The 21,023-nt window shown below is 46.9% G+C and overlaps 1 pseudogene; it reads left to right on the top strand.

Moving 5' to 3' along the window:
* Positions 1 to 17,139, top strand: part of LOC149327904 (uncharacterized) — a 54,873-nt pseudogene extending 37,734 nt beyond the window's left edge.
* Positions 17,140 to 21,023: the final 3,884 nt, after the last annotated feature.

Raw genomic sequence — 21,023 nt, 5'->3', positions numbered from 1 at the left:
TTCATTAAAGTCGTTCTCATTTATAGCCCACCTATCTGTTTGACTGTTCAGTTCGTTGATCAGGCTTCGGATTTAACACCCAGAGTGACTTAGGAACGGAAAATCTTTAGCGAATGGCACATTACTAAGGTATCCTTCATTAACTCTTATCTCTAGCGGTTCCCAATCCAGGTATCTGAATACTTTAGGTAAACACGCTGTGAATATCATTGGAGAGATAGTATCCCGCTGCCGTACAGCCTTCCTTTTTGCAATTACATTGCTGTCTTTTTGAAGAAATATGGTGGCTGTGGAGCCCTTACAGATACCTTCCAGCACTATTACATAAGTCTTTTCTATAGCCTGACTCCGTATGCCTTCATGACTTCTAAGTAGGGGTGTACGAATATCAAAATTTTCGAATACGAATCGAATACGAATACTGGATTCCGAATATCTAATCGAATATCGAATAATCAAGGACAGACGCATTTAACCACTACAAAACATTATTTGAGCACCCAAGAATATCACAGTTCAACTATCAGTGATGAAATGAACACAAAAGATGTGTGTGGCTGCACAAAAAGTATCAAAGTCTCGAACATTATTCTTAGAAGAGTGGAAATATCAGAGAATATGACTAGTACATAGCATTGATTAAGGCTAGCTTGCCATAAGCACAAAAGCGCGTTGCTGGAATTAACATAAAAGGCTGTCGTGAAGGAAACCCGGCTGCTCCGCATGGTCAGGCAGAAGTAGCTAGTTCCCTTCTAGTTGAAGCGACTTCTCCAGCCACAAAAATGCCCTCTCACTTGGCACTGAACTGGCACGCATTGCGAGGTATTTTGTGCACAGCTCTGATTATACCAGCGTAGCAGGTATAGCCACAAAGAAGCTCACCAGCGTAGTCAGCTACTGCATGACCCAACGTTACGCATTGCTCTGGGCGCCGCCATATTTTTATGTCTCTGTCGGTAGGACTTGCGGACCTAAATGAACGCCGGTGCTCGCAATAAAATATTCGGCTGGGTACGAATATTCGCGTCGGGTCAAATATTCGAAACAACACGAATGCTTGGATATCGAATCGAATACGAATACTAAAAATATAATATTCGAACTATATTCGAAAATTTCGAATATTCGCACACCCCTACTTCTAAGCTTTTGACTAAGTGTAATTCTTTGTCGTAATCTATATAGCAGTTGGTTATATTCAGCTAATTTCTCTAAGCCTTAATTGATAGTGTAAAATGGTATATTGTAGAGTAGCCTTTACGAAAGCCCGCCTGGGCATCTGTTTCTTTCAAGTTTAGGGTTTCTCGGATTATATTAGCGGTTATATTAGTTATTAGGTTGTAGACAGCGGACGCTAAGCTAATAACTCTGTTTATTATTAATTGTAATGTGAGCGTTTTTCGGAGATTCTGGTCACTTTAAGGTCTTAAAGCAACGCGTGCACAGGATGGATATCTTTGCTTGCTAAACGTCCAGGCATAATTGATAGATATACTTATTCAGCACCTTTCTTTGCCCACATTGCTCCCATGCTTTCTTTATTTCTCTTTTCGTTACTGGAAAGATGTTTCTTTGCTATGTACCACAGACTATGTCATCTAGGAGGAGGAGGAGAAGGTAGAAGAGGAAAGGCAGGGAGGTTAACGCGAAAGAATAATCGGTTTGCTGCCCTACACGGGGGCAAAGTGGTGAGGGGATAAACAAAAATGAAAGAGAAAAGAGGGTAGCAGAAAATTGAAGTTACTATGAAAAGTCAGCGTTCGTAAAAGTCGCAGCCTATAATGCAGGCCAGACGTTCGCAAGAAGCGGAGCAGTGCGTTTGAAGGCCTTCACCGTGGACAATCGCCGCGGCCAGTGGTCGAGAATCTTCATTTGAGTCGGTGGTCGTGGATCTAGACGCTACAGCGCTCGACTGAGAGACTGTCTTTCGGTGCGGTAGGCAGGGCAGTCACAAAGAATGTGGAATATTGTCTCGTCATACCCGCACACGGCACATGCAGGGCTATCAGCCATACCGATTAAGAAAGAGTAATGGTTGATGAAAGCTACAACAAGCCAGAGGAGACACAGCAAAGTTTCTTCACGTCGTGGTAGGCTGGATGGAAACCGGAGCTCGGTCCAAGGATTTAAAACGTGAATTGGAAAATTGGCCGGAATTCCACGTGGCAAGCGTGATGCCCCGTGCTAGTGCGCGAAGCCTGCCATGCGTCCGATCTCTAAATGAGGATCGACACAAAACCGTCGTCGGCGTGAGCAGTTCGCGCAAACCCATCCGCGCGGTGATTGCCTGCTATGCCGCTGTGCCCCGGTAGCCATTCGTAGATAATGTCATGCCCTTTATTGATGGCAGAGTGATGTAGCTGTCACATTTCCGCGACCAGTTGTTCATGGCCTCTCCGGCTAAGAGCAGCATGTAAGCCTTGGAGGACAGCTTTGGAATCGGTGAAAATAGACCACTGCTGTGGGCGCTGCTGTTGATATGTACAACGGCGACACGAAGAGAGGTGAGTTCTGCACCCGTGGAAGGAGTGTGGTGAGGTATATTAACTCTCATTTCTGTAATCCTTGCAGGGATGACCACGGAGCCGGATGAACTGATAGGGTTCACTGAGCCGTCGGTGTAGACGTGCACCCGGCTTGCATGGTGCTCATGGAAATATTGAAGAGGTTCTTGTTTTAGTTCTGTCGGCGATAAATGGATCTTCTTCCTGATTCCAGGTATTGAAAGAAGCATACGGGGATTGTGCAGGCTCCAAAGTGGTGAGCATGGTCTAGAGGCGGTTTGAAACTGGGACAGCAGAATGGCGCGATTGCATCAATGATGTCTGGAATCGATGTGCGCGGCCTGGTAATATGGTGAGAGGAAATATGGCAAGAGAGGCACAATGGTGAGAGGGAACCCGGTATATGAGTCGGAAATGTGCCCTCAGTCGTTAAATGTTAGGTAGGTGAAGACTGGATGCTCCTGGGCGATGAGATTTCATCTACATTCTGATTGCAATGCCTACTGTGTAGAACTCGTTGGCTTCTTTAACCGTTTAATTCCCATACGTAATTACATCGACCTCCTCATCTTACAGCGCATGCATTTGAGTTGTGCCTGTGCCAAGTTTATCCTTTACTACTTTTACGCTATTCCATTCTTTAAGCATGCTTTAGAAATATTATTGAAGCTATTCTAATATCAAATTATCTTGAAGATGTGTTCCTCCATTTACGATTCAATATTTGATTATTACTTAGATGGTCTTTTCTGCTTGGAGATATAACCTTAAGCCGGGACTTAAAAGCTGCTATCCTGTTAGAGCGATTGAATTCATCAAGTCGGAAACCATTATAAACATTTCATAACTGTTTTTCGTAACGCAATATTGCTACTTGAGAGATTTTAAACAAATACACGCACGTTCCCGAACAGTCGCGATAGCCGTTTATTAGCAAAACCGCCATTGACAGCTGGCAGGCTGCTTACCTACCCGCTTCCGTCTGGGTAGTGAAGAACGTAGATAGCGAACTGTTCTTCAGGGATCAGGGAAAAAAACTGGCCGAGTGGTGTACATGCATCGCTGGCTGGGGTCGTCGATGGAGTCGAAAATTGCTACGTCCGTATCCAGCGCTGCGGCCGCATCTATCAATTCCTGTGTATGGTTGTTCTGAAAGGAAATTTTTGAAGCCTACCATGAGGAGATTTATAAAAATTATGAGCTCCTCCATTTAAAATGTCTTTGTGGGGACGCCAGCGCAGCAATTGCAACACACACAATCTAACTGTTCTGAGCAATTTGCGACAGGGTAATCATGTATTCCACTGTTCATACCTCGAATACTTTGGATTTTTACACGCAAAAATACAACCTGCCATTGATAAGAGTTACTGCATGCGGCACGGCTAAAGCTTTTTCCCGTGATATTTACTGCCTGCTACCCTGCTATCGACCGCTTGAGCCAATCATGTTTCCGTACGCTGTTTGCAAAATACCAAGCAGCCTGCGTCAGCCACAACACTGGTTTCACTAAGACATACGCAAAATTAGGAAAGAGATGCTTTATCGCATAGAATGCTTGATGAGACACCAGACCGCACAGAAACACTACACCATAAATGACTTCAATCAGTGATAATTTTTAGTAATCTGCGGGTAGTGAGAATTTCGTAGACACATTTGAAAGAAAAACAAATTGAATTTCGCACTCGCTGCGGTAGCTTTGTTTACATCTGTTTCGAATATTTGAAAAAGCAATAGAATGGGAGAAATAAGGAAGGGGACAATTAAGCTCCACCTTGAATGTGTGACGCGGTATCGGTGATGTGTTAACGCTCATATATGCGAAATTGGTAATTCATTACTTGTCATTCATATTTCCTTCTGAGTCACCAAGCCAGTGCTGGTGCTGCGGTGCTGCGGTTAAGCGATGCGCCTCTTCCCTGCGACGGCGGCTGCTACCATCATTGGGCCTTCTGCGCCCCAGGTTGCCCTTCTTGGGGAACCATTCGCGTCCAATCATTAATTTAGCTGGAACCTGCCACGGCGGCAGTTTATTTTGATGTTTTCAGTTTTCATTTGCATTTTCGTTTTACGTTGACTTTCTAGGTTTCTTTACGCTTTTACGTAATTTTATGTTCTTTTCCTTTTATTTATTTACCCTTGCTTTTCATTTGAATTTTGTTTTGCCCGGAAAGCACTGTTTAGCAACTTTAGACAATTCATGGATTGTTAACTGGCTAGTGTTGGATTGGCTATGGATCTGTCTCGTCGGATGAACGCCACTGATGAGCCAAGAAATGCTTTCGCATTAACATGCGCCCACAGACCCTCCCATAAAGCGGCGCACTCTACCGTCTGCGATCTGTCGCGAGAGCCGTGTCCTCAGAACAGGGTCTTCGTATACGCTCCAGCCTCTAGCAGACGACGCGCGCTCAGCTGCGTTTCAGTTGGGGTCATCGCAAAAATAAACTCCGTGGTTGGGGACTCCTTGATGCGGCCCCTATGCTCTAGGAATTCTCCCGTATCCTCCTGAGCCCACGTTAAAACTAAACTAGAAATGCGCTAGAAATGTGCCGTAAACTACACCGCCTACAAATGATGTACAGTATTGTCAACCACCATGTCAAAATAAATTTTCATATTTACATGCACTTCAACGAATCGAGGAAAACGAGAGGCAAGCACAGCAAAACAATTGTAATGCCGCAGGTTAAAGCTAACGCCTACCATTCATCATTCTTTCCTTGAACCACAGCCGAGTGGAACGCCTTACCCTATGAGGTAGCTGACATGACTTCAGTTGAATCTTCTGTTACGGCCGTGTCACCTTATCTATGATGCAGCAAGTATTTCTTTACAGCGCTTGTTGCTTTGCCGTCCGCCTTTCAAAGTGTATTCCTTCTTTCTTTTTTCTGTTTTGTGATTGTGCACATTCCTTTGTGGCTGATTGTCAATAGCATGTTTTCTTTCTTTGCCGCTGTTAAACTCACTCTAGCAATTGTTCAAGAACAATGTATCCACTCCTGCTTTGACTGCAAAGAGGCAGCTGGCAGTATTTGATAAATAAATAAATAAAAAGTAAGTAAACTTAGTGGTTCGAAACTCCTTTGTGTGGCCCCTCTACGCTAGGAATTCTCTGGCATCCTCCTGAGCACACCCTATTCCAATCAGCACCAGGAAATACATGTTGCCGAAAGGAAAGCGATGTGAAAACTTACAGCACGACGGAAAACAGATAATATGTGTGCGTGCTTCTTTTTTTCTTTTATATGAGGTTGTATAGAGGCTGGTAACACTAGAAAGACAGAAAAATTCACTGAAATTTAAAAAGTAAAATAAAATTTATAGTTCGGAGCGCTTCAACTGGCAGACAGACAGAGGGAGGAATTGGCAACGTTCGCGTATTTTTATAGCGCTGGCTCCTAAACAGAACGTTCTTGGCTTGTACGTAGCTCATGGTGGCTCCCAAATCAAACCATGTGGAAGCTAGCAGATATATAGTGAGAAAACGGCGTGGCGTATGCCGACAGTAAGCGCATAAAGAACTAGGTCAAACGAATGTGACGATGACACCAACATTCTTACATTATGTTGACTACGGACGCCGCTTGCGATAACTTCCGTTGGGTGTTTCGGTACACTCTTCATACAAGTTTTAGTCAAAAGAGCTACTGCTGGGGCTGGTTATGAAATCCGCGAATCTGGCACCTCATTGCGCACACTGTGAATAAACTCAATTGCTTAAAAACAGCAAGGCAATAGGCCGTGCTAGAAACTCAAGGCAACGCGAAATTATAGAAGCTTTCGCTGTGCATGATGCTCCAGGCAAGCAATGCGTCAGCTCACCTTATGTCAAGCTAAGTAGAATGGAATTACACTTCCGGAAGAACAGTGATCTTAGGCTGCTGTAAGCGCGCGCGTTGATAGCTTCAGATTTTTTCGATTTCCCTTTTTTTTCTTATCAGTCTCCTTAGCGTGCTGTGATCTTCTCTCTTTTCAGCATGATATGACGTTGATATCACTACACACTCATATTTCTTCAGAAAATAAACAGTTGTTAGAAGCCATTCGTTCTCTGTGTTGTCGCTTTCAGTATTTTGCTAGCGCTTACAAATACTCTCAAGGAAGTTTTAGACCAGAGACTTCCAATCGCGATGCCGCAAAGAGAAATTTAGACCGCGAAGTCTGTAACAGTGCACTACATAAAAGATATTTTGCGCCGGCGTTGAATAATTCGTTTCACTCATTTCACGAGACGCTAACAATTCCCCCCCCCTCCCCTCGGTCATTGCTTCTTATATTCCGGCCTAAATTCGGGACATGGCGTCGTCAACTGTGCATAGCGGACTTGCACCGCAGGTGTAATTAAAAGGTCATATCATATTCCGTAGACAATAGAAAGGCACGCGCTGACCTCCGTAGTGTGGGAGGTCGAGGTCCGAGCGTACCCTTGAAAATGGCAAGTTCTTCAAGAATGGGCTCAGGCATACACAGACATGAAAAATGCAGTCACGGATACCCGCGTGACGCCTAAGCTGTGTCTGAAACTCGCGTTAGCTTTCTTGTGCTCTTCTCACCGGGGATGCACCGCCGAAAGCTGCTGGAGTGGCACACATGAGTAACAGCGCTGAGACGAGGCAGGCCGCCATGGCTGGGCTTCGGAAGGCACCCCGTGCGGTTAACCGCTGGGCTCATTTATAGACTGTACCAGGCTGTTACACAGACATTCACCCTATATGTGAGCGTTCAGGGCACGGTAACCGGTTGTGCTGAATGGGGCTTTTTCCCTCGTGCGAGAAAGAGAAAAATATATATATATGTGATCCAGAATCGCTATACAGATGCGTGGCATCCAGAAATGTAGGGTAACACACGCACAGTAATTGCACACCGCCTGACAGACTGACTGCGTTTACGAGACATGACGAAGAAGGGTGCACTGCCCCCATTCAAAACCACACTCGTTCTACCTGCTAGACATCTTCAGTATGTCACTGCAACCTGTTCTGGGCCACTTCCGCTCCTCTAGCCCTCAAATAGCGTCCCGACTGACAAGACCTCCTCTGTGGTTCAGATAACGAGCGGTATTTCAGCTGCGGCTTGTGCGTTCCATTTCAGGGGAAGCGCAAACGTCGTGATGTTAGTGCACGGTAGAGATCGCAAGGTGGTCTAAATTATTTCGGAACCATGTTCCTTTCGCTCTTCGTTCGTTTACTCTCCCCACTATCTCTTCGCCCACCGAGTAATAACAATGAATTCCATTTTGAAAACCAATTTTCTAGGTAATACTCCCCTTGTTCCTACTCTGGTGCAAACCCGGCTGCTGTTGCCGCGTTTCCACGGAAGCGAAACGCGAAAGACGCCAACCTGCTATGCAATTTGCGCGCTATTCCTAGGATCCTCAGGGGGCAGAAAATATCACGGAGCCCTCCACTACAGCCCTTCTCTCTGTCTCTCTTCTTTCACCCTCGTCTTCCAACCTTCCTTCAAAGCTCGGTGGAGCTGTTCGCCAAGAAATGACAGTTATTGCACCATTTCCGTTTGTTGAGGACAGTCTTGGACAACATCACATGAACTTTTAGACTGTGTATGAGGTGACGCATAGACCCAGGCGTACTTAGAATTCTCTTGCAAAATAAAGTTTGCGTTAGTCTATCTTACGGCAGTGAAACAACGCAACGCTGCGTCTTTGTGGGACGAACATAGCTGCTTTTTTCTCGTGCTGTTACGTACTTCTAGTCAATCTAGAAAGAACTAGGCAAGTGGAGAAAGAAACCGCTACAGGAATATAGAAACACGGTCTGCATTTCTCTCATCCCTCCTTTCCGAAGCGATGGGCACTTCAGTTCACAAGAGAACGTATAGGTTCCTGCGTTTACCTCTGCATTAAATCTTTTGGCGCAGTGAACGAACGTCCGCTAATTTGACTAGAAAGATTTCACACTGATTGAGAAATTACATACCTGGATTCTATCACGCCGTAACGCTGAGAACTGAAAAGCCACAGCTAAAGTGTAATTATTACGGTCTGGCATGCTCGTGCGAAAAGCAGTTTTGAATGGCAGGGCAACTGCGTTTTGTCGGATGCTTAAATTGTCACTTTTGTACGTCAGTATTCAAGCGTGGAAAAAGGTGAGAGCAGCGATTTTTAATTCATAAACACCTTTACCACCCAAAACCTTAATTGAAGTTGTGTAGGCCAAAGACAGTGCGAAACAGATGAAATAATATGGCAGAAGAGGTCTAAAGGTTAAGGAAAATTGTGGCACATGATAATTAGCGTAAATATCTTCAAAAAATTATCCTGGTCAATACATCTTTTCCTTCGACAGAAGGCCTGCTGTACGGCCACCTGACAAAAAAGCAGTGCTTACATGAGCGAAAAAACTTTTTCCTCTAGAAAAGCGAGCCAGAATATAATGCGCGAAATTTTTCTTCCGTGTCGTGCACTCAGCGGCGCAGAGAGGCGTAGGAAACCGCGATAGGATCCACCGGTGACCTCAAGTAACAAGCTCGTCGAGTTCCGTTCACTTCCCTGAAGTGAAAAAGATAAAGGTGTAGAATGAATACTTATTGAGCAAAAAAATAACCGGAGGGGCTTGTGGGTGGATTCGTCAGTCCAGGAATTTAGTAGCTTCCGCCGACAATTTGACACTGGCCACTTGCGCCTCCTTGTCTTCCAGAGGGCCGCTAAGCAACGTCGCCTTCCACTGCTCCAGCGCCACTTGGTGCTGCTCTAAGTGGGCGGGTTGAACTGCGCACGTCCATGTAATGTGTGCTAGTGTACAAATATCATCCTGCCATGGATATGTATCCTCCGTGTAATTTTGGGTGAATGCGGTGTAGGTGGTGGAGGTTGGGAAAAGTGAGTGTTTGGATGCTTTGTAGAGGGTAGAAGTCTTGTCGCACCCAAAATGTATGAGGCCGGCACGATGAAGGAAGTGATTGACTTACTGGCCGGAGTGTTAGAATGTAAGATGGCGAGCCGAAGAGAGGCGCGTGCGGTCGGCACGAGAAACGAGCTCCATTCGGCGGAACTTCGGCGTCATCGTCATCGGCGGCTGGTGCTGCTCCTACTGCGTAAGGCCGCTGCTGGCATGTGACGTGTACATAGCAAGAAGTTCACGGTTGAAAGTACTGTAGTGGCTTTAGGCAGGGGAAAACTTGCGGGAGAAAAAAATAGAGGACTCCAAGCACCATCCACGAGGGCTCCAAGCACCATCCACGAGCTGGTATAGCACGGCTCCAACGCCGGAGTCGGAGGCGTCGGTCATGAGGCGTAAGGGTGCATCAGGGCGTGGATGGGCAAGAAAGGCGAGGTCTGATAGTTTCGTTTTGGCGGCCTGGAAAGAATCGAGAGCAGCTGAAGACCATGTCAGTTGTGCGGAGTTTGTTTTCTTGCCTTGAAGCATGTCTGTCAATGGTTTGAGTAGTGCAGCATAGTGAGGGATGAAACGGCGATGAAAATTGACCAAGCCGAGAAATTCACGGTGCTTGCGGATTGAGGCAGGCTGCGGAATGTCTTGAATGGCCTGGACTTTTGATGGGAGAGGCCGGATGCCGGAGCGGTTGACACGGTGACCAAGGAAGTCGAGCTCCGACTTGCCTAATTCACATTTTTTCTCTGTAGATGATCAGGCCTTAATCAGAGCCATTGAAACAGCTGCCGGAGGTGTTGCAAGTGCTGCTCCGTGTCGCGGCTGAATGCGAGGAGGTCATCGATGTAGGCCATGCAGAAAGATATACCCGGTGTAACTGTGTCAACGAAGCGTTGAAATGTCTGGCCAGAGTTATGAAGTCCAAATGGCATGCGGAGGTATTCTAAGAGGCCGAATGATGTAATGATTGCAGTTGTGGGTACATCGGATGGTTCTAGAAGGATTTGGTGGTGGGCCTTGACGAGACCGATTTGAGAGAAAATTGTGGCGCCATGCAGCGCGGGGGTGAAATCCGCGATGTGAGGTAGGAGATAACGGTCCGGAACGGTAGCGTTGTTGAGGGCGCGGTAATCGCCACAGGGCCACCAGTGCCCTGGGGATTTCTTCGGTAGCCTGTGTAGAGGGAGCACCCATGGGCTAGAGGAAGGTCGGATAATGCCGAGCTCCAGCATGTGTTCGAACTCGTTGCGAACGATCTATAAACGGTCTGGAGCAAGGCGATGGGCTCGAGGGTGTGTGGGCGGGCCAGTGGTCACAATGTGATGCGTGACCTGGTGCTTGACGGGCAGTAAGAAGTTGAAGGGACGGAGGAGAGAAAGGTATTCATCCAGGAGGATCTCGTAGGCGGCCTGTTGTGGGCTGGGTCACGGCCGGACTGAATGCAGCGGAGCGCGCTCTCTCTTTCCGGCCTGCGCGATGGGGGCAGTTGCCGCCTGCGGCCGCAGCTTGGAGGCGGCGCTGCTGCCCTGCCCCTCCGCTTGCGCCGCCGCGCTTCGGAATGCATGCGCGCGTATGCTGCGGCTTTTTCGGGCTCGTTAGGATTGCCGGACATGAGATAGCATGCGCGCAGAAATGTACCATAATCGACTTTCGCTTCCTAGGATCGTACAGGAGCAGTTGGCGAGCGGAAAATTAGCAACACAACCACTCCGCCACGCATTTCTGGTGAGTTAGTTTAACTAATTTTTCATTCTCGGTCATTGAAGGATTTCACTGCATCGCTGTGCGGTAAAGCTACCGGTAAACGGTAGGTAGCAGTGCGCTCAATATTAATAGTAAATAAAATAAGCTCTGACATTTCACTCAGTAAAGTGCACCGATCAAAATGCAACATACCTTTTATTTACAGTACCAAAAATTTCGCAGCAAGACACAACAAATCTAGTATTACATGCGAGCTTGCTGGCGAAACATCATGACTCATTAACGTTTTTAAATGCTAAACACCCTGTTACTGCTTCAAAAATTTGCCGTCAAATTAAGTGCGAATAATGCTTTCATAACACTAAACTGCTCATTGCTATAGCAAATAGCTTGAACATCGTCGTGCTCGCAGAGTAATTGTCCGTCACAATGCGGACAATAGTGAATCCACATGACTCTACAGCCGATATCACCTCTTTAGTCCATGCAAACAAGTCCCTTCCGCTGAGCTGTCTGGTGAAATAGTAAGCGCACGGTATTTTATAGTTGCTTGTGACACCGTGAAGTACAAAACACAATACTCGGTTTGCTAGAGTTGTCTTCGAGTTGGATGGCACGTTTTCGTTCGGTCTGTCTTTGAAGCCAAAGACTGTATTTGACTTTCTGTCATAAAGACATTTGGACTCTATAGGAGCCTCGTCTGTTATTAGAGACGCCATGTGCTGCTTGCTGCTCAGCATCGAAGCTTCCTGCACCAGCCTCTCTTGAAGCGCAGAGCTTATCCCTGATGACGTTGGGGTTGGTCCCATGTATCGCTGGAGCGTGCATTTGGCTGGCAGCGTTAAAAAGCCAGACGTTCGGGCGTGGTCATAGCCTTTTGGCGAAAGAAATCGCCAAATCACACACTCGAGAATGATTTCCTCTGGGTAACATGGCCTCTGCATTTCGTAACATTCCACTTGGCGCAGGAGAAATGATGCCTTTTTGTCGCCTCCCTGCGCATTCGCCACTATCTTCTTTAGTGAAGAGTGGCTTTTGCTGGCACGGTAGTACTCAACCACTTTCGTTTCAGCTGTAAGATCTCGCAAGACCTTCGTGTACCTTGAACGGTAATAAGTAACCTGCGAGCGAAGTCGCCCGATCATTGCGAGGTATCGACTTGCGCACTCAGTGGCATCGTTCCTCGTTTGTGTGCTTATATCGAGCATCGTGCGCTTTTCAGGGGCATCGTTGGCTGGGCTGTGAACATCATGCTCCGAATCTTCTGTGTCTGCTTTCCGCTTGACTGGGCGTCGCGGAGGCACAGGTTCTCGATCTGTGGGATCTCTCCGAGCTTTCTTCGCGCATGGTGCCTTGTAGGAGGGGTACCCTTCAAAAACAGTAGGCACAGCCCCTGGAAGCAGTTTCCTAATGCGACACCTAGAATCATAGTCACTCTCACGAAAGTGCTTGCAGCAAACTACAGTAGATGCATATTTGTCATTGATCACCAGGTTTTCCCTCGAAATGTTCTTCTGCCACTTAGCACACAGTTCACTATCACTGGGGAATTGGTGAAAAGAAACTCCGGGACTCTTACCGGACCGAGACTTACAAAAAGGAACACAGCAGTACACCATCGCGCGATGTACAGTTCAACGAGGCACTGGTTTACGGTATGTGAGGCATCACATACAGAATAGGTCAATCACGTCCTATGCGCCGCAAGCTTCTGTCCCCCGCTGTACAACGCATTCGCTTCAGAAGCCTACGCATAGCCGCTGAAGGGAAAAGGGTCAATGTACACCAAGCTCGTGACGCACAAACCGGTCACTTTCGGAGTACTCAAAAACTCGAAATTTGCAACAAACAAGCGTGCGCTGAAGCCTCGCGTCACGCTGTTGCTACGATGGCCCGACGGCTACGCGGCGAGCTGACGGAGGATTAGGGTGCCTCGATGCCAGCGCCGCAGGCATCGAGGCACCCTAACGGAGGGTAGGCCCATCGCGCCCTCACGCGGCGAGCGGGGGCGCGAGGCGCTGAGAATATTTTCCCTTGCCCTTCAGGCGAATGCGCAGGCCCCAAGAGAGAGCGCGCTCCGCTGCATTCAGTCCGGCCGTGGCTGGGTATACTGGAAAGCGGTTCTCGAAGACAGAGGCCCTGAACAGAGAGGTTCGTCGCGGCTTCCACGAAACACTTGGTGTTCATGTTAACCAGCAGATTGTAGTGGCGCAGGAAATGAGCTCCGAGCATTGGGTAGAGCACCTCCGCGACGAGGAAAACCCATCGGAACACACGTCGGAGGCCCAAATTGAGGCTAAGAGCATGTTCGCCGTACGTAGCGATGGGGGTGAGTTTTGTGGCTTGGAGCGATAGGCCAGTACGGCGAGAAGGTGATGATGTAAAGCTGCAAGGGAGGACGCTCGCCTGTGCACCGGTGTCGACGAGAAAACGGTGGCCCGATTTGTGGTCGCGAATGGAGAATAAGCTGCTGGTCTCTGGGGTCACACCACTTGCCGCTTCTAGTGGTGTCGTGGAAAGTTTCCCTGGAAGCAGCAGGGAGGGGTACACCGACGCGCTGCTTCACCAAAGGTGCGGTGATACCAGCACTCGCTGCCTTGAAGAGGTGGGTTAGCACTGCGTCGGCGAGGCGGAGTCTGGCGACGGTAAGGTGAGAGAGAGCAGAAAGTCGACAGTGCGGCGATTTGGTAGGAGAGCCGTGTGATCTGGGCTTGGAAGTCGTCACGGAGGGTCTGAAGGTCCACGCAGGAGGAAAGAGATGATGGCGGCGTGGGAGGCTGCGAGACTGCGCCAAGAGATATTCCGGAGTAGGAAACTTTCATGACGGAGTCCGCCAGCTCAGCAAGCTTCTCCAAGGAGATCCCCTGGGCAGGCAGTTTCTGCTTTAGCGTTTCTGCGGTTTCTGCTTTAATATGTTCATTTAGTAATCGAGGCAGGTTATTCCTAAGACTCTGAAGCCCATAGTTCGTACGGCACTTTGGCACTTTCCAACGGTCTGTTGTCCTCGTATTATAGGCCGCATTGCCTATTAATTCTGAGTTCGATATGTCCAAAAACAGCCTTTGATTTTCCTTGATGCTGAGTTTATATTAGCGTAGGAGTTTATAATGATACATTTTAGTTATTGGAATGACCTTAAGATTTCTGAAGATAAGGTTATTTCAGTGAAACTTAGGCAAATTATTAATGATCTGTAAAACTTTTTTTTTTTGCATCCTTAAAGACTACTGAGGTTTTTGTCGGTTGTTGTGGCCCAGGCTAAATGAGAATAGTTTATATAGGAAGAAAATAAGGCATAACAAATGGCTAGTTTCGCAGACAATGGAAAGACATAACGATTTCGATTGAGTATACCTGTTATAGAACATAATTTCTGCAAGATATGGTTTACGTGGTCATCCCATTGCAACGTCTTGGAAAAGAAAACGCCCAATACCTTTATAATTTCGACCACTCAATCTTTGTTTCTCTAAATAGAAGATCGTAATCGGCAGATAGCTTCTTACCCTTGGGGTGAAAAATTACTGCTTTTGTTTTTTTGTATTAATATTGAGTTGTTTACTTTCTGTCCAAGCTTACAACTTTTTTAAGGCTATGTTTCCTTTAATGAATGCGCCAGCACAAGAAGATGCAGGCACAAATATACTAGTGTCGTCTGCATATATAACAAACTTCAGGTCAGATGACATACATACTATGTCATTAATGTATAAATTAAAGAGTAAGGGACCAAGAATACTTCCTTGGGGTACGCTTGCGACTATTGCTTTCTGATTAGATATTAAATGGCTTACTTGGATAAATTGTTTCCTATGAGAGAGATAACTAATTAACATATTAAGTGCATGTCCGCGGATACCGTAGTGACGTAATTTATCAAAAATAATAGAGTGAATAATGTTGTCAAAAGCCTGTGTAAAGTCAACAAAAATCCCCAGAACGTAGTTCTTATACTCGAAGTTTTGCCAAATGTACTCATTTTGATCAATAAGTGCCAGTTCTGTCGACCGATGTTTTTGGAAGCCATACTACGATTTTGTGGTCGATGTTCGCAAGGCCTTTGACGGTGTTTGCCACGATCACATCCTTTCTCAACTCGCCTCTTTGTATTGTGGCTCCCGCATGTACTCCTATATCCGCTCATTCCTCTCTAAACGTGTGGCTCGCTTTCGAGTAGATACCCACTTGTCTAACCCACACCACCTCACCCGTGGCACTCCTCAAGGTGCTGTTCTCTCTCCTACCCTTTTCAATCTCGCTATGGCCCCTCTCGCCTCCCAGCTAGCTGAAATTCCCGACATGCATCATATATTTTACGCCGATGACATCACTCTCTGGTGTTCATCTGGCTCTCCCGGTCACGTACAGGACACCCTGCAACGTGGCCTAGATCTCATCGACTCCTTTCTCACCACCGCTGGCCTCTCTCCTGCTCCTGAGAAATCCGAGCTTCTCCTTCTCAACCATTCCTCCTACCAGCGCTAACACAACCACTTCATCTCTCTCTACCTTTCTGGCTATCCCATTCCTGTCGTTACACAGTGCAAAGTTCTTGGCTTCCCTTTGCATGCGGCTAAGAAAGTTCAATCCCTTCACCGCGCTGTCACCACCTGCCACTCTGTAACTCACCTCCTGTGGCGCGTGGTCACTCGACGCTCTGGTCTCCACGAGGCTCACGCGTGCCGAGTTGCCCACGCGCTGGCCCTCAACAACGTCTTGTACTTTGCACCCTACGCTTCCTTCACTCAGACTTAACTTAACGCTCACGAGACTGCCCTTGTGGGCCTCTACAAGGTAGCTCTCCACCTCCCTATCACTACCTCTACCACTAAGCTCTTTGCCACAGGCCTCTTCCATCCTCTTCGTTCTCTTCTCAGTCTCCATCGTGACACGCAGCTTGCCCGGCTTTCCATTACCCGGCAGGGTCAGTGGTTATTGACTCAAGCGGGTATCTCGCCCATTCCAATCTCCCCGTTTACCTCTCCTATTCCCACTCCCGCCCCCAATCTTCGTATCCTTCCCCTCCCGACCAACATGTCCCCCGTCCTGCACGCCGGACGTCGTCATGCGGCCGCACAGCACCATTCCCCTTTCTTTGATACCCAGGGTGTAGCTTACACGGATGCCTCCTTCGTGGCTCCTCGAGGTTCCTGCGGCTACGCCCTGTACCATCCACACCTCCCTGCTCCTGAAACACACACCAGCGGGCCGTATCTACACCCTCCAGACGCATTGTCCCTCGAGGTCCTCGCCATTGCGCATGCCCTCCAGTCATTTTCCCTCCTTCCCTCTCTCCAAGAGTAAACAGTCTATTCGGACTCACAAGCCGCTATACACCACATACAGAAACGCACCCTGACCCCTTCTCTCCAACAGGAGGTCGAACGAGCGGTCTCCGCACTGCAGCCTTCCATCGTTTTCCTCCGCTGGGTCCCTGGGCATTCAGGGATTGACGGCAATGAGCTGGCCCATCAGCTCGCCCGCGACACACTTTTCCGGGCAGCGTTGATCCCCTGGCCCAAGCCCTCGGAGGACGGTGGGAGACTCACCCTTTGCCGCACCATAAAAGAGGTCTACCTTGAGCTCCGCCTGGACAAACGCCTTTACCCTCCACCTCATCCATCACTCACGGTGCCGGAGTCTCGCCTTCTTCGGCACATTCAGATGAATGCAGTTATCACCCCCGTCCCGCCTCTTCCTCTATCGCTATCGATCGGACCATTCCTGTCCCAACTGCCCCTGTATCTATGCGGTTAACTAGAACAGAAAACTGGGCAAGTTGGAACGGACTCATCTTAATACAGCGTGATACACAGGACGAGAGAAAGAAACAAGAGATTGCGCTCGTGTCGTCTCTTGTTTCTTTCTCTCGTCCTGTGTATCGCGCTGTATTAAGATGTAACTATGCGGACCAGGCCCATTGGCTCTTCTATTGCCCGGCTGTTCAGCAGTCGGGATCCTTTCCCCCACCCTCTCTATCCGTCACCACCTGGCTCGACTGGCTTGGCGCTGAAGGGGAAGAAGAACAGCGGCTTCTGGTCGCCCAGGCGGTCGAAATGCTCGGCCTGTAAATTATGGTCGATTAAAAGTCTTTTACTACTACTACTATCATATCTGTGGCAGATATGATAGCGGAATCGCTCGAGCCACTTGCATTTTTGTTGGATAAACTGTAGTTGAAAGGCAAAGATTATATATGTAGGTTAGTATGGGACTGATAACGTCAAGGACATATTTCACTGGACTAAATTGCACATCGTCAGCGTCGCAGCTACGCGAATTTTTCAAATTTGCGAACACAGAGCAAAACTTCTTGAATGTCGGTTGGTTCTAAGAAAAAAGTATTATTATTAGCTGTACCTTGCATTGTGTTGTTTCCTGAAGGGCGTGCAGTCACATTCCTATTAACAAAGAACTCGTTAATAGCATTAACCATTGCGTCCGCTCTCAGCGTTTTTCCGTCATTTATAATCTCTACTACAGAATCTTTTTCCTGCCCATGTCCCATAAGAGCATTCATTTTACTCCATAATTCACTCATTCTACCTGAGAACATAGAAAAGTAACGAAAGTAGTAGGTGTCCCTGCAATTTTTCAGTTCTTTATTTAAAACATTACGGAAACGTTTAAAAGCTAGAATGTCCGCCTCATTACTGGACTTCATAAATTTTTTGAAAAGTCGAACTTTTTATGCACTTTTTATGAAGTTCACGAGTCATCCAAGTTTTTTGTTTTTTTACGCGTTCCTTACGAATGAAATGCTTTTTATAGATACATAAGAAGCGACCCATAAACGCTTCCTATGCAGCATTTGCATCAGCAATGTTCCGAATGTAGTCCCAGCATGAAGTTTCTAACTCTGTATGGAAAGAGTCTAGTGTTTTCTGTGAAACCAACTGAGAAAACATCGCAGGGTTCTCTGTTGTACTAAAGGGATTAGTGTCAACCTTACAACATATTGCCATATGGTCACTTATGGAGCAGGTAAGGATAGGTGTAGTGATGGAACCTATATCATAATTAGCTAGGAACAAATCTATAGTAGTTTCTGAAGTATGTGTCAACCGAGTAGCCATATTTATAAGGTTTGAGCAGGCATTGCTACTAAGCAGATTTTCAAATTAAACTTTCCTGGAGGTATTACATGCCATGTCAATATTAAAATTACCGCCAATAATGACATTATAATGATTTTCATTTACAAATGTTAACATATTATCTAGGAACTCAAAAAGGCACACAAATTGCCATCTGGAGGACGGTAGCATGCTGCAATAATGATATCTTTTGCCTGCACACACACAATTTCGTAACTATCTGTAAAAGCAGAAAAGTCCGCCAATGGACGGGCTTGTAACGAATTTTCTACAAGAAGAGATACGCCCCCACCACGCCGCTTGGTTCTATAAACATAAAATGTTTTCATGTTAGGAAGGTAAAACGCATCCGTTTCATGAGCTTGCCAGGTCTCGGTAAACGTAAGTACATTGAAGCAATTCTGTATTCTATTATACAAGCACTCAAGTTCAGCAGTTTTGTTTTGTAGAGACTGAACGTTTAAATGGAAACAACGCAGGAGAGTGTCTCTATTTCCATATTTTTTGGTTAGCTCATCCAAAGATATGTATCATCCAAAAGTTGAACAAAATGCCCGCCGCTCTCGGCCGAGCACTTCTAAAGCTGATAGCGAACATTCGATATAAAGCGTTGAAAGTTACTAGGACATTCTGGAGCAAGGTAGAATCGGCTCTTCCTAGATGCGATCAATCGAGACAAATCTGGGCATCACTTGAATCTAAAAAAAAGCAACAAAGCAGCGTGCCGCCAGCTTTGAAGAATGACAAAAAAAATCTATCACTAGGACGATTCGCGGCAATATGCGTACACTATTACCTTCAAATCTTGTTCTTACAGGCCTCAGGAGGGTCGTTGAGAGCTCTAATTGCTCAAGTCTAGTCGTTTCTTCAGAAACCAGCCCCTGAATGCAGTGTACAAGGGGAATAACATGGTACAATGGTGAGTGTTTTAAGTGTTTTAAGTGTTAAGTGTTAAGTGTTTTAAGTGAGTGTTAAGTGTTTTAGGTACGTGGATGACTTTATTGTGTTTATGCATGTTAACAACGAGAGCGACAAACCACAGGTTGTAAAAAGTGTTTTAGAGACTTTCGGTGATTGTTCTGGCAAGCTGAGGTTCACGCATGAAGTTCCAGTGGACGGGTGCCTCCAGTTCCTCGAGCTAAGTTTGTTCTTTGGCACTGGGCACATCTGTTGGTCGTACCAGCCTCGCACAAAAAAAAAAGAAATTTTAGCGTATAATTCGGCCCATTCTAAATTGGTAAAACGGGGGATTGCAAAAAATTGCCTGCGGGGTGCTCTCGAGAAGTCCTGCCAGCATAAGATTGAGGACAGCTTGCAAGCGCAAGTGCACCGGTTGAAGAAGGCCGGTTTCCCTAACGACACAGTGATGGCTGTGGCGGAATGCCTCTTGAAGGAAGTCAGGGCAGGTGGCCGCCCTGGCGTGGCCGCCGGAGAAAGTGCCAAAAGGCTCAGGCGTACGGCTATACCGTACGTGCACCAGCTTTCGCACCGGCTGAGGAAAGTTGGAGGGAAGTGCGGTGTGGACGTCATGTTCACCGCCCCCGAAAAGCTGGTGCGCATGTGCAAAGCCGTCAATGAGAAGAGGAAACCGGTATGCACCATAAAACACGTGTGCAAGTTCGTTCCGTGCACTGCTGGCATTGTATACCGCATACCCCTCTCATGCGGTAGATGCTACGTGGGACAGTCTGGACGCTGCATAAATGAACGGTTACGAGAGCATCGCACGCTGGTGGATTCATTGGCGGGGGGCAGCCATTTGGCTACGCATTGTAAGCGGTGCGGGTGCGTGCCGGCGTTTGATGCCACGTGTGTGCTTGGTAGGGGAGGCACAAGGTTAGGTCGCGAGATTTGTGAGGCTTATCACATTATGAGGGAAGGTGACAAGTGTGTAAGCACGACGTCACTTGCCCTGACCAGGAAAGAAACCATGTATCTGCGAAACAGTTTGCCACTTCTTGATTAGTTTTTTGTAACGCAGTGTGCGCATGTGCCACTGAAGTGTTTTAAGTACATGTTTGGTGTAGTAAACCTTTAGTTGATGTTTAGCGCTCGTCCTGTCTCCTTCTCTGTCTTTGTCCTAGTTTTATGCGCTAGTCTTTTAATTAACAATGGTGAGCGTTGCTCAGAACAAGCAGCTGTAGTGGTTTCTTAAATTGGCGTCAGCACTGACACGAATGCACCTATCTTATGACATTCAAGAGTGGTTAGGTGTCAGCAGAATCTACTTGTGCCAAGTCTATAGTCACCGTTGACTTCAGGTTCTGCAAGTGCGCTAGTATGGCATAATCGCTATTCCATCTTGTCCATTGATATGATACAATTTTCAATAGCTCCTCTATACTCATTCTTTGTATGTCTTGCAGTCTTGTTCTCGCTCTGCTGCTTCATTCGTGCAGCACAACAATAGACGTAAGCTTTCAACTCACATTTGTGAACTTGATGCCTTTTTCGCGTGTGAGCTGTGACACGGTGTGAGAAGTGGTCTCCGGGATAGGAAGCGGGGCTAACAAGGACAGCAGTACGAATGCTTCCACGGGAATGGAGCGCGTCGCAGTCACACGTCGACCTGAAGCGTTTAGACAGACTATGGCAGCACGGTGTGTGGGGTCGAAGTAAGCGCTGCCTTCGAGAAAAATGTCGGAAATGACTTGGTTCTCTTTCATACCAATTATGAGAAAACAATTCGAAATTTATTCGAATACACAGGAAAATATTCGTAAGTTTCTAATAATTTTGAATCCTACTACTTTATCGCTTAGTGAATCGATAAGGGTGATATTCGATTAGATATTTGAACCTTTCAAATATTCCCATACTGCCAGACTTAGTGGCTCGCACTAAATGCTCCAGTTAAG

This window comes from Amblyomma mixtum, chromosome 10, assembly GCF_055824585.1.
Source record: "Amblyomma mixtum isolate Tamu chromosome 10, ASM5582458v1, whole genome shotgun sequence".
NCBI classification, from domain to species: Eukaryota; Metazoa; Arthropoda; class Arachnida; order Ixodida; family Ixodidae; genus Amblyomma; species Amblyomma mixtum.
This window is presented reverse-complemented; position numbering and strand designations above follow the sequence as displayed.